At 47.7% G+C, this 12,425-nt stretch overlaps 1 protein-coding gene across 1 annotated transcript in view; it reads left to right on the top strand.

Moving 5' to 3' along the window:
- Window positions 1-12,425, top strand: part of LOC122813875 (zinc finger protein 501-like) — an 838,273-nt gene that overhangs the window by 112,492 nt on the left and 713,356 nt on the right. The window lies entirely within an intron of this gene.

Consider the following 12,425-nt stretch of genomic DNA (forward strand, 5'->3'; position numbering starts at 1 on the left):
CACACACACACACACACACACACACACACACACACAGACTTGGCAGGGCTGGGAGTCGAACATACACCTAACTACCCTAACACACTACAGCATGACGCATTTACAGAACACGCTACCGATATTACTGAACACAGCACTCCCAGAGGCATACTTCTAGGTGGGTGACATCATCCGCAAATATAAAGACGCCGATAGGGAATGTATGTGGTGTGAGGCATCTAAAAGCATTACTGTGTCCCCAGGCAGCTGGAAACACACACACAGAAACACACACTTGACAGGGCTGGGAGTAGAACATACACCTAAATACCTTATCACACTACAGCATTACGCATTTACAGAACGCGCTACCAAGATTACTGAGCACAGCACTCCCAAAGGCATATTTCTAGGTGGGTGACATCATCTGCAAAGGCCAGCATGCCAATAGGGAATGTATCGAGAGTGAGCAGTCTGAAAGCATATTACTGTCCCAAGGTAGACATAGACAAACACACGGCAGTGGTGTGATTGGGGCAACCAAACATCTACGGAGCACTAAAACAACACTACATAGATATGGGACGTGCCACAGACAGTACACCCTTCAAGACAACAACCAGTGTGTCCAATATAGGCATCTATCGTGACATTGGAAATGGACATCTGTTGCCTGGATGACCACCATCACTATACAGGATGTCAATGGCCATGGCCACATGCTTAGTATCACACGTCTGTTTGGAATGTACTGTGTGTCCATCTGCACAATGGTGTACAGGGCATGCTCACACACTTAACAGTTGCAAAGGGCCATCTTGCATTCACATGGATTCTAAACAGAAGAGCACAGTATGGTATTACTATCCCCACGTACATGAAGGCCACTCACATGTATTGACCAGTACACACTCGGGAGCTATCACAGTTGTCTCAGGTTTATATCACAGAGGTACACACCACAATCTACAATGTAGCCTTCACACATCACCATGTCATTGGACCAGCAATACACAGCTATACATTAACACAACACCGTCTGACTCATGACCAGTGGACTGTACATAGGTCTACAGCAACTGTGCAGACTACACATGTACCGGCAGTGTTCCATCATGTATTATGCATTGCAATGATACCTCTGTACATAACCAGGTCGACTCTACACATACCAGGGGCCCTGGGTCTTACACAGCTGTGATAGATGACTGTTGCTGTACACCAATGAACACATTTGGCTATGTCATACATGAAATTGCAGTGGGTATGTGCATGGACCAAACACACACCACATATGTACACAACATAGCTTTTGCTGTCCTCTGTGCAGACAAGTGGCTACAGCAATCCTACGCACACAAATGGAAGGTGGGTCCATGGCTGAATGCTAACAGTACATGAGGTAGCAGTGTTGACTGAGGACACATTCCCTCTGTACTAGTTACCCATGACACCCATCATATCATACAACAGTCCATGTGTTATGTATGTCAACACACATGTCCACCAATTGCAATACATACAAACATGGCTACATGCAGGCATGTAGGACCAACGCACATGTACGATCTGTAGTGTGCATGCAGCTACCATGCATGTACAGTAGCTGATGTAAGTAACTCATCTGTGCCTAACTACAACATGCAGCTGCAATGCAGCCCCATAATTGACACTTGTATATGGTGACATACTGACAGTATGGTAGGATGTACAGCAGGTATGGATGTGTGTACATAAAGTGATGATGCACCTGTGTAGATGGATGTTTGCCAGGGATGGCTCACAGGTGTCACACGCCATCCAACCATGACATGTGCAAACAGTACGCTATGTTACCATTACTTGACGGTGGAGACATAACACCTACACAGTGGTCAGGTGTTACCGACAGTATGTCACTTGACACTTGTAACACTTGCATCCTCCCGTGTGCATATAGCAGCACAATTGCCGAAGGTAGCGTTGGTACACATAATGCGACCAATACTGCTGCATGTCTGTCAGACGTATCATCATATAGCAGGTGTATCCTACACAGTACTGCCTTGTGTGTTTGCTTGTGTGACCATATATGCCACATATGGTGTGGAATACAACCCAATTGCACGCAACCCTGTACACTGTTGTAGACATCTGTACATACTGCAGTGTGGAAAGCACGATGTAGGCAGGTGTGGTGTGTGTATCGCACACATCAGCTATCCAAATGTGTATGACATTTGTGGTCTCCAGAGTGTGTGTGTGTGTGTGTGTGTGTGTGTGTGTGTGTGTGTGTGTGTGTGTGTGTGTGTGTGTGTGTACGTATGTATGGCTGTCTGGTGCATGGAGTGAGGGTGTATGCTACCATACAGAACACACAGAATCCCTAACCCCTCATGGTGATGCAGTCCACTACACTGTTGATGCCATCGGTCTCAGCCACACTGGCTACCTGTACATGTTCTTTCTCTGTCGCATTGTGTGGGTGCACAGTACTGTAAGGGTGATGACCACATAGGCAAGGATCCTCACCTCAACACGATGGGGTGTGCGTTATAGTGTTGTTGACCCCATTAGTGTGAGCATGTTTCTGTAATGTGATAGGGTATTACTGCTACACAGTGAGGCCTCATGCTATCAAGTGGCCTCTAACATTATCATTGGCCAGACCGCTGTGTACAACCCCTTCACCATGTCAACATATCTGTGATGTGACCTGGTTATGGATGTCGTGTCTCTAGCCACTGTAGCCTATTAAACTGCCCACATGCTTCTGGATCAGTATATGTGTGGACATTTGTGGTATGTTAGACTTTCAGACAGTCAGGCTGAGGCTATGTTTAGCATGCTGATATTGCCATATGTGCCTGTGAGTACTCCATAGTTGCACATGGGAGACGGCAAACAATACTACCTGTAGGCACATGCAAGTAGACCATAAGGAGGGAACCAGGGCATCATTACCAACATACTGTTACTGTTGTTACCATGACACATACTGTGAACATGTAACAATGCATGCTAAACCTGTACTACATGGTATGTCTGGTGCATGTCAACAGTACACAACTAATGTAATATACACGTCTCTCACTATTCTCACACAACTATTGTAATATACACTTCTCTCACTATTCTTACACAACTAATGTAAATTACACTTCTCACTATTCTGTTCACCCTGTGCACCAGACCATTTGAGCATGTACCTGCACCGATGGTGTGGATGACAGGGATGCGGCACAGGCTTCATCATATGCACAGGGTGATGATGTTTGCCAGGGGCATAGGCTGCACCAATGGATAACATCATGTGTGTGGGTAAAGGCCAGTGATATGATTGGACATGTCTGTTCAGTATGCATGTGGTGGTTGTTGTGCCCTACAGATGTCTTTGCTGTGTGCATGTATGTGTGCACAGTTCTGCCTACACAAGGTATTATTGACAGCTCCAGATTGTACAGACCAGGTTATACAGCTCACTGTGTCCGGCCACGGCCACATGACCTGTGCCTGCCAGGGGTTGCATGGGCACTACGAGGCAGAGGTACAGATTGGCTATTATCCAACGACACGTCCACTGGAACCGTGTCCCCACTGGGAACATCCAGGGCCACGTCCATGTGGCCTGCTGTATCCTGGTGTGGACAGCGCAGCACCAGCTGCACTGCTACTGCTACTGGCACTATGGGAGTGGGCATGTGAGGTGGCACGCTCACGTTGACCTGCACCAGGTGTGTGGCTGGCCTATGTCCACGTGGCCTACACCTCACTCCTACCAGATGTTCCAGCACAGACAGCTCATGCTCGCGGATTGCCATGCCATGTCACCCAATCGCCTGTCAAGAACATCAGCAATCTGCTGTTGAGCATTTGCCAATGCCTGGATGTTGTTATTTAGGGTACGGATAGCAGCTCTCTGCAGCCTCTGCCCTTCCCTGGTGTGCCATTAAGCATGTGTCTGTGCCTCCATTACAGTCTGGAACATGCGTCTGGTGATATCAGCTGCTGCGCTCTGTCCTCCAGGTGCATGTCTGCCAGAGGTCCTCCTACGAGCAGCACTGGCCACATGCCTGTGTGGCACATCTGCAGTCATTACACTGACACCATGGTGTGTAGAAACACCTTCTGTAGCCACCACACATTCCTGTTCCACGCTAACAGATGCTGACTGTCCTTCCTCTATGGCCACTGGTGATGCGGTATGTCTTGGCAGCAGAACTGTGTGCAGGGAAGAGGGGGACATAGCTGGGATGGCAACCGTTGGCACAGATTCAGCCCCTGACAACCCTGCCTGTACCTCATGCATATGTTCATCACTGCTAGTATCTGTGGGGACACTAACATCAGATGGACCGCAGGAGGGTAACACACCTACATCACCTGTGAATGCAAAGAAAGACTCTAAATTACAATAGACACAGGCACACACACACACGCCATGCATGTGATTTGACAGATGGCATGCAGCATGCCTGTGGTACAGCAGAGGGCATGCAGCTCGGACATTAATAGTGTTAGTAAGCAGACCTCCCTGGGGTGCACACTACAGCAAGCAGGTGTCATATCAGTAACCATGCAGTTCACACAATCATGGTAGTATGCATGCATCCCCGTGATACACCATGTGGACCAGAACAGGATCACAGTACACGTGGCAGATGTGACCTTGACATGTACTCTGCTGACGTGTGCATTAACATGCATACATGTCTGACACAATGGTGTCCTGACACATGTACAGCATCGTAATGGGCATCACATTGTGGTGTTGTCTGTATGCCTTACAGATAGAATGCATGTTTAGCAAATGTGCATGAGCATGGAAGGGTAGTGTGAGCCGTCTACATTGCAATACATTGTGGAGTACAGACACTGTGCCATTGCATGGCATCTTGAGGCATCTATATTGTTGTACATTGCATGATATGTACACATTGCATAGCCTTAACTGCATGCATACCCATGGCATAACTGTGGTTTGTGACCCACAATGCTGAAGTGTATACACACCAAACCATGCTGTGTCAAGTGACAGGTCACTGGAGGCCTACAGCTGACACCCCTTCACAACAACTACAGGGTCTTGGCTGCCTGGCAACCATGTCCACACATAGCGGACATGTCAATTCACCATTTCCCACATGACATTGATGTACCACACACAGACGAGGTGCACAGCTAAAGGTGATGTCCTACAGCAGCAACGGAAATGTATAGTATCTGTGGCCTGATGTGGTGTCAATGTCTGTGGAAACTGTACAGGTGACTACTGTCATGCTATGACAGTCGTGATGTGCAACTGATCTTCTATGGTAGACTTCAGTGACACCTCCACTAGCTGTGCACAGGCTGTTAGGATGTCCACTGTACCACATCAACTGTATAATCAGTCAACTAAGGCTATAAGTGGACCATGTGTGGACAATGTGCAACAGGGTGTATACACATCACATCTACTGTGCAGCTAAGTGTCTCTGGCCATCCCCCATGGCCATGTGTGCACATGTGTAGCCAAATGTGTGTGATGGCCATCTATCTCACATGTCTGTGTTGGCCCTTATGACATACACCCATAGATGTCAGATATGTCACCATCCACAGGGCTATGCAGACAACAGGTTGTATGCTTGGTATGTGGGTATGCGTCATGGGATAGTGTGACAATATAGCAGCCAGAACACTACATGTCTGGGACATGTCAGATGGCACATCACAATGTGTGCACCCAATGCAGGGGCATACAACACAATGGTGACACCTGTGGGCTGCCCATATCACAGCTCACTGTGTGGTACTGTTTGCGTACCACACATGTTGTTCCAATGCATACTACATATGCCTCCATTGTAGAACACCTCCACCGTTGTATGCACAGCTGACCACACATGTAGCAATGACAAATACTGTGGTTTCAAGTTGGTGTATCATTTCGTTTGTATATATTGCAAATGGGTGGCCTGTGTGAATGATGGGTGCTGCGACCTGTATATCATGACTGGAATGAACATCAAGTGTGCAAGTGTTAGCTGGCCACATGGCAAATAGATCTATGCTTTAACATGCCTGATACCGATGACAGTCTTACCTGCAATGGACTCTTGTCTGTGTGGCACGCCAGAGGTACCTGTATAGGGGTGACACATCAGTATAAACATTATCCATGACTGTATGACAGCCACAGGGTGCACTGTGCATGTTAACACATTCGCCTGTATAATAGCATATAGTAAGCACATGTGTGCATACACAGGGTAGCATACTGTAGTATGCAGCTTGTGTGTCCACATACCTTGCATATGTTGTTACATTACATAATTACAGTGACACATGCAACTAAATGTTATATAATAGCCATATGTGCAGTACTGACTTACCAGGCAACTCCAAGCTCATTGGTTGGGAGACACCCACCTCCATGATGGCAGCTAGAATTTCTGGATGCTGTTCTGAGGGTGTCCCCAGACTGGCCAGTAGCTCCTTGGTGTGTGAGTGGGGGCTGGGTTGGTGGCCCACCACCTGTTCCACCTTGTTCCCTGGCAATTGCAGTGGCACGCTGTTTTGCATGTCATATCAAGTCCATGCAGTGTCTGCGCACCTGCTGGTAGGTGCGGTTATGACCACCCACATTGTTCACCTTCCTGCGAAGATCATGTCACAGGTCGTCCCGCTGCTGGGCATGCAGTGGCACATGGCTGAACAAAACCTCATAGTTCTCATGGAGGTACGGGATGAGGACATCATCCTCCTGGTGGCTGTACGCCGGAATGCATGTACAAGGCATTATCTGTAAGACATAATGATGGTAACAGGTCACCATTTCAGAGATGTACAGAGATACTGCTGCACATATATTTCTATGACATCTAGTACATCTGCACAGTTATCTTTGCAAATCATCATGACACTGACATGACTGATGTGTTTGTGTCACACACATGTAACACCCATTGTGCATTGGATATCATCACCATATATGTGTGTCACCTCTTTACAGTGTTCATACTCCATGTGAATGCTGTCTTGATGTGGGCATGTCTATTTGCCTGCACTGGTGTTCTTACCTATTTGCACATGCCTGGAAGTGTCTACGGTAATGCTGTTGACCTTGATGCTGTGTATATGTCACATATCAACACAGACACAGCCTTAATGGACTTGAGCAGTGACAATGCACACATACGCATGGAAACCTGTACATGCATGTGTTTTGCCATATACATCTACACAGCACTGTACAGCTGTTCAACATCCTGCCACGGATCGCCTGTGTTGCACATGTGGTAGACCTGGGACAATGGTTAGTCGGATGTCATTTGCAGGGATGCTTATGAACCATAGCATGTATGGGCAAGGTTTCCTAGCTGTAAAAGACAGCCATTATGTCACTGCGAGGTGCATCAGTGCCACATTACTGATCCAGATAGTTGATACTACATCTACCATGCAGCCATCACACCATGTATGACTGGGATGACGTGCAGCTTTGGACAGGGTTGCATTGTTTGGCGGGAGTATGTCACATGTATGGCAAAGGGATCTGTCCAGCATGTGGCGATCCTAGTATTCGGATGGTGGATGTCCATGACATATATCTTACAGATCAGGATATGGACATGTAGCATGTCCATCATCATGGTGTAGCAGATGTCTTTGTGCAAGGTAGACAGCATGCTGCATAGTGGAGGTGGGGATTGTGAAGGCTGTTATCTCCCATACATGCATAGCCATTGCCCCTTAAAGGTGATATGTGATCCAATATTGGTCACCCCAGTGCTCCTGTCCAATGAACTCCGTGCCCATGGATGGCACCCTGTCATGACATGGGTACCTCGTATGACTACCTAAGGGGCCTGGAGACATCACCAAGTCAGGGAGGTTTACTGCACAGCACCATCCCTTACACAGTGTCCATAATGATGACCATAGCCTAGGTGAAGTTAATGGGTACAGGGATGTTCACCTAGCGGTGACAGTGCTGATATCATCCATCAGAATGTGCACATATGTCACACACCTCACCCACACAGCCCATTCCGTATGTTGTTCACAACACTGACACAGCTATTCCTCATAGGTCATGGCCATTAACTTCCTTACATACAGAGATGCCTAACATTTGTCTGTGTGGTATGGGCTACAATGAGGGTGGAGTACAACACATTAACCCTGTTCTACTGTAGATGGCACTGGTGTGATATGCACATGTCACTCTGGCACCATTTGTAGTTGAGTCTGTCAACAGGCCACTGGTAGGACACTCCTGTGACATACAAAGGTATTTGTAATCAAACATCTGTACTGTCTTGTACATCTGTACTGCAAACATCTACAGTGATAATGGTTCATGGACATGCACACCATACTCAGCAGGGTTATATTGTGGTGCCACACATTATGACTGTCATCACCACTTGTGGGTTGATATTATTCAACAACCTATCTGTATTTTATGGTCATGCTAGGCACTTGTACAGAACTTGTGAGCATGTCATGAGCTACTGATTAATATAGCACCCATTCCGCACCATTTCCCACAGGTACACTGGCTGTGCTAAGATTTCCAGCTTGCTTATGGTGCAACAACTGTTGTACACATGTAACTCACATATCCTGTGAGACATGGTTGTATATACAGGCATGTCGAACTGTCACGTACCGGTGCTATTGCCTGTCTATAAGATGGATATGTTGTACATGTGGCAATAGAGCAATTGTCTCATGTACACATTCAATGCTCACCTCCCGACATACGACACTACAGCCTGTGAGGGATGCACTTGTGCAGCCCTGCTGGGGGTAATGCTGTTACCAACCCTGACTTCACCAACCCTGACTGCACCTGACAGTCACGTGGGGATGTGTAACATTCGCAACACACTCCACTCATCACATAGTCTTACATGATCTCCACCACAAGGCACACATACAAGGACAACGTGTGCAGTACCTCTCCATACTCTGTGTAGGCACCAGAGGAAGCCCCCATATGGAACACAACATCACCAACTTATAGCCCACAGACTCATGTGTGCCCATCACATACAGCCAATAGTGTGTTATAACATACACAACACAGCAGTCATAGGTGACTCTGTAGGCGGTCACACTGCAGTTCCACACAGCAGGCTACACAAGGCGATAGTCACTTACATCTTGCTGTCGGGTAACTGGTTCTGCAACATAACCTATGCACCCATGCCACACCTCATCAGGTACACTGTGACTTGTCATTCTCCATGTTAGTGTGACTGCCCTGAGATGCCACTTCACAGACTACGTGTGCAAGGACATGCAATAGCTCGCCAGTCTTTTGTAGCCCTGAAGGTGTGGGCCAAGCCCTGGGGAGCATTATGCATTCATCCAGACCCGATACCACTGTACAACGCCTGACTGTGTCACTTCAGCAGCTGCCTATGCTTCTGCTGTCATTCCACAGGCATCTGGTATCTGTCTGCTTTGACTGACATGGTCAAACACAATGCTTTGGCACAGATGACCTGCACCTGTCAGCCCTGGGAGTACAGTTCACATGTAAGGCTCTTGCTGCTTCTATACTACCTGTCTTGCACAGTTTCCAATAACAGTCACCGGCAGAACGGGAACTGGCAAGCAAGACTTGGGGTCATGTGACACAATGCTTGCATCTTCCTCTGTGATGCACGCAGGCAAGTCACACCTTAGAATGCACCACTCCAATATCTCTGCAGTGACTGGGACTTGCCTCTCGGCTCTGCAGAGCACACCTGCAATGACAGGTTATAGACAGACCATACCTTTCAGGCACATACCTGGACTGGCACACCTACAGCTGAGGTGTTCCCACATCCCACTATGTTGTACACACATCCTGGCTCCCCATGCAACTAACTGTGTCCAGAACCACTATACACATTGCAACAAGCTACAGATTCCACTACATACCCCACGGTTACCAGACCTCATTTGTTGGCGTACTGGACAGTAGGGCTCAGACAGCTATAACTGATGTGTGACTGACACTAACCCACACTTAACTGGGATAGCCACTCATGTACTGACACATCCATGAGTCATAATCTCCACTCGGCTGGATAAACCCATACACACCACCTCCAAGACCAACATTAACCTTGACATGAACACTACCAACATGTGACTGGTGTTCCACACCTGTGGTCATCCCCTCATTGGTGGATTCCGAACATATGCTAATCAACAAAGTTAGCCACATCCCAGCACCACACCCTTCATGGCATACACAGTACATGAGTACTACAACACCTACTACAGACGTCTTATGACAGTGGTTGTTAATGTCATGACACCCATGCAGATGGACATTGCACATACAAATGCTGTAACACACCCCAGTGCACTTCAGTAGCACGTACATGACTGCATGGATCATGCTATGCCACACAGAGCCATGATGGTACACACCAGATAACAGACGCCACTCTGGTGGTCAAATGGACATAATGTACAACAGGTGGAGGCTGTTGCACAGTGGTGTACAATCCCATGGGTGGGGTAGCTCACTGGTCAGCCTCGGTAGGGCCACGGGATCCCTTATCACATACTCCATGACTAGCTACGTAAACATTACTGTGACACATTCTGGGGTGTACCACAAGGCATTATGGTGGTATGTCAGTAGTTACTGGCAATACCCACATCTGCTGTCACATACAACAGTCACTCAGGAACATTACAGACCCAGGTGATGTTGGCAACATGCTGGTGGATGGATTCAATGCTAACATTACACCCTCTCACTCACTACAGGGCCACGATCCATGCAGGAACATTGCGGTGTCCCTGCGGTCACACCTACACAGTACTAACCTGCACTCTATATGTCCTGGGACACTGGCCCCATGTCACCTTCCAAAGTCCCAGGCCGTGATGTCCACAAACCTCTGAATGACATGTCTCCCTACCAGGCCACCATATTCAGTAACAGCCTTGTATCAGACATTGTGGCCCCTGCATGGCACACAGCAACATTCATCACACTCCACACAGGTGGCACCACAATGCACGAGTGGGACCATGGGCCTACACACCTGACTGGACTGTTCTGCACAGCTATGGGGCACATCATCAAGGATGTCATTCACAGAGACATTGTTGGGCTCCGGTCCTTTGATGCCACCCAGGTTGGACTTGTTAGGGCCAGAGCATGGCCCCTACACCTGGTGGACTCCTTTCATACAGTTACCAGGGTAGTTGATGGTACGGGAGTCCACACATCCTACATTGTCCTCTCATTGCCTCTCAGCACCATTCTCCATTCTGGTATTGACAACATACACATCCACCTGCACATCGTACCCTATGTCTCAGGATGTTATGCAACATGACTCCTGGACAGACACACAATGAGGGTAGCATACAATAGTACCTACTGCATTTCAGTTGCATTTGGCATACCACAGTCCTCAGTCATAGGGCCCCTCATGTTCAGTATATTCTTCCCTGAGGTACAGGCTAGCACAGAGGGACTTTCCCTGCCTAGCTTTACAACCCCCTGCATACAAAGCACCATGATTGATCCACCAGCTGATACTTACTCCATCTATACGGGTGTCACTGTGACAGATACCTGATATGAATATCATGGCCTCAAGCTGCATGACACAAGGTCCATGGACATCACTTTTGCATTACACCATTCACCCACTATCACATAGGTGGAAGTACCCTACATACGTGTCACATTGCACATGTTTGTAGTACACACGTATGTCACACCCACTGCTGTGATTACCGTATTGCCATTGTGGCGTGGATATCCTTCTACATGGCCACACTTATCTGTACTGGGTGTGTAGCTGCTACATAGGCACCCATTGTACCTCTGAACTCAAGACTTCTACACACATTCAAGGGTACACCACCCCATTTAGGGTGTACCTTACACAACAGCTACAGCTTTACATACCACAACATTAACACGCCATGACGATTATTGAGCTCTGACAGCTAAGGTATGCGGCTGAACTACGGACACCATGTCTGTACACATTTGCATACTACATACTCAGGGTGACCTCTGCTGAACAGACAGGGCCCATGTCCACAACAATATTAATGGATATACTCCACATACGCGACATACGCAGATGCCACTGTGAGCAATATGCTCATGGATATGTGCACACACACAACAATGAGTGGGATGTGCTTGAGGGTTACATTCCCAAACCGGACACTCACCATGCTTTGGAACATGACTCCTATGTACATCACGCAGGGACACTCAGTAGCACTGTTCATGTGATACATCCCTTGGTGTTTGGGACACACGTGTATGCCAGGGATCACTGCAGTGGCTGTACTGTGCAGAGGTGCAGGTAACACATGGCTCTGCTGATCACAGGACACTACCCTAGAGAGGTGTCACTGGTGTGAACACTGTGGTTGTGCTTACACACAGACTTGCCAGACTGCATAGTACCCCACTATGAACCCGGACACTCACC

The sequence above is a fragment of the Protopterus annectens genome, chromosome 10.part0 (assembly GCF_019279795.1).
Source record: "Protopterus annectens isolate FY-2018-M chromosome 10.part0, PAN1.0, whole genome shotgun sequence".
NCBI classification, from domain to species: domain Eukaryota; kingdom Metazoa; phylum Chordata; order Ceratodontiformes; family Protopteridae; genus Protopterus; species Protopterus annectens.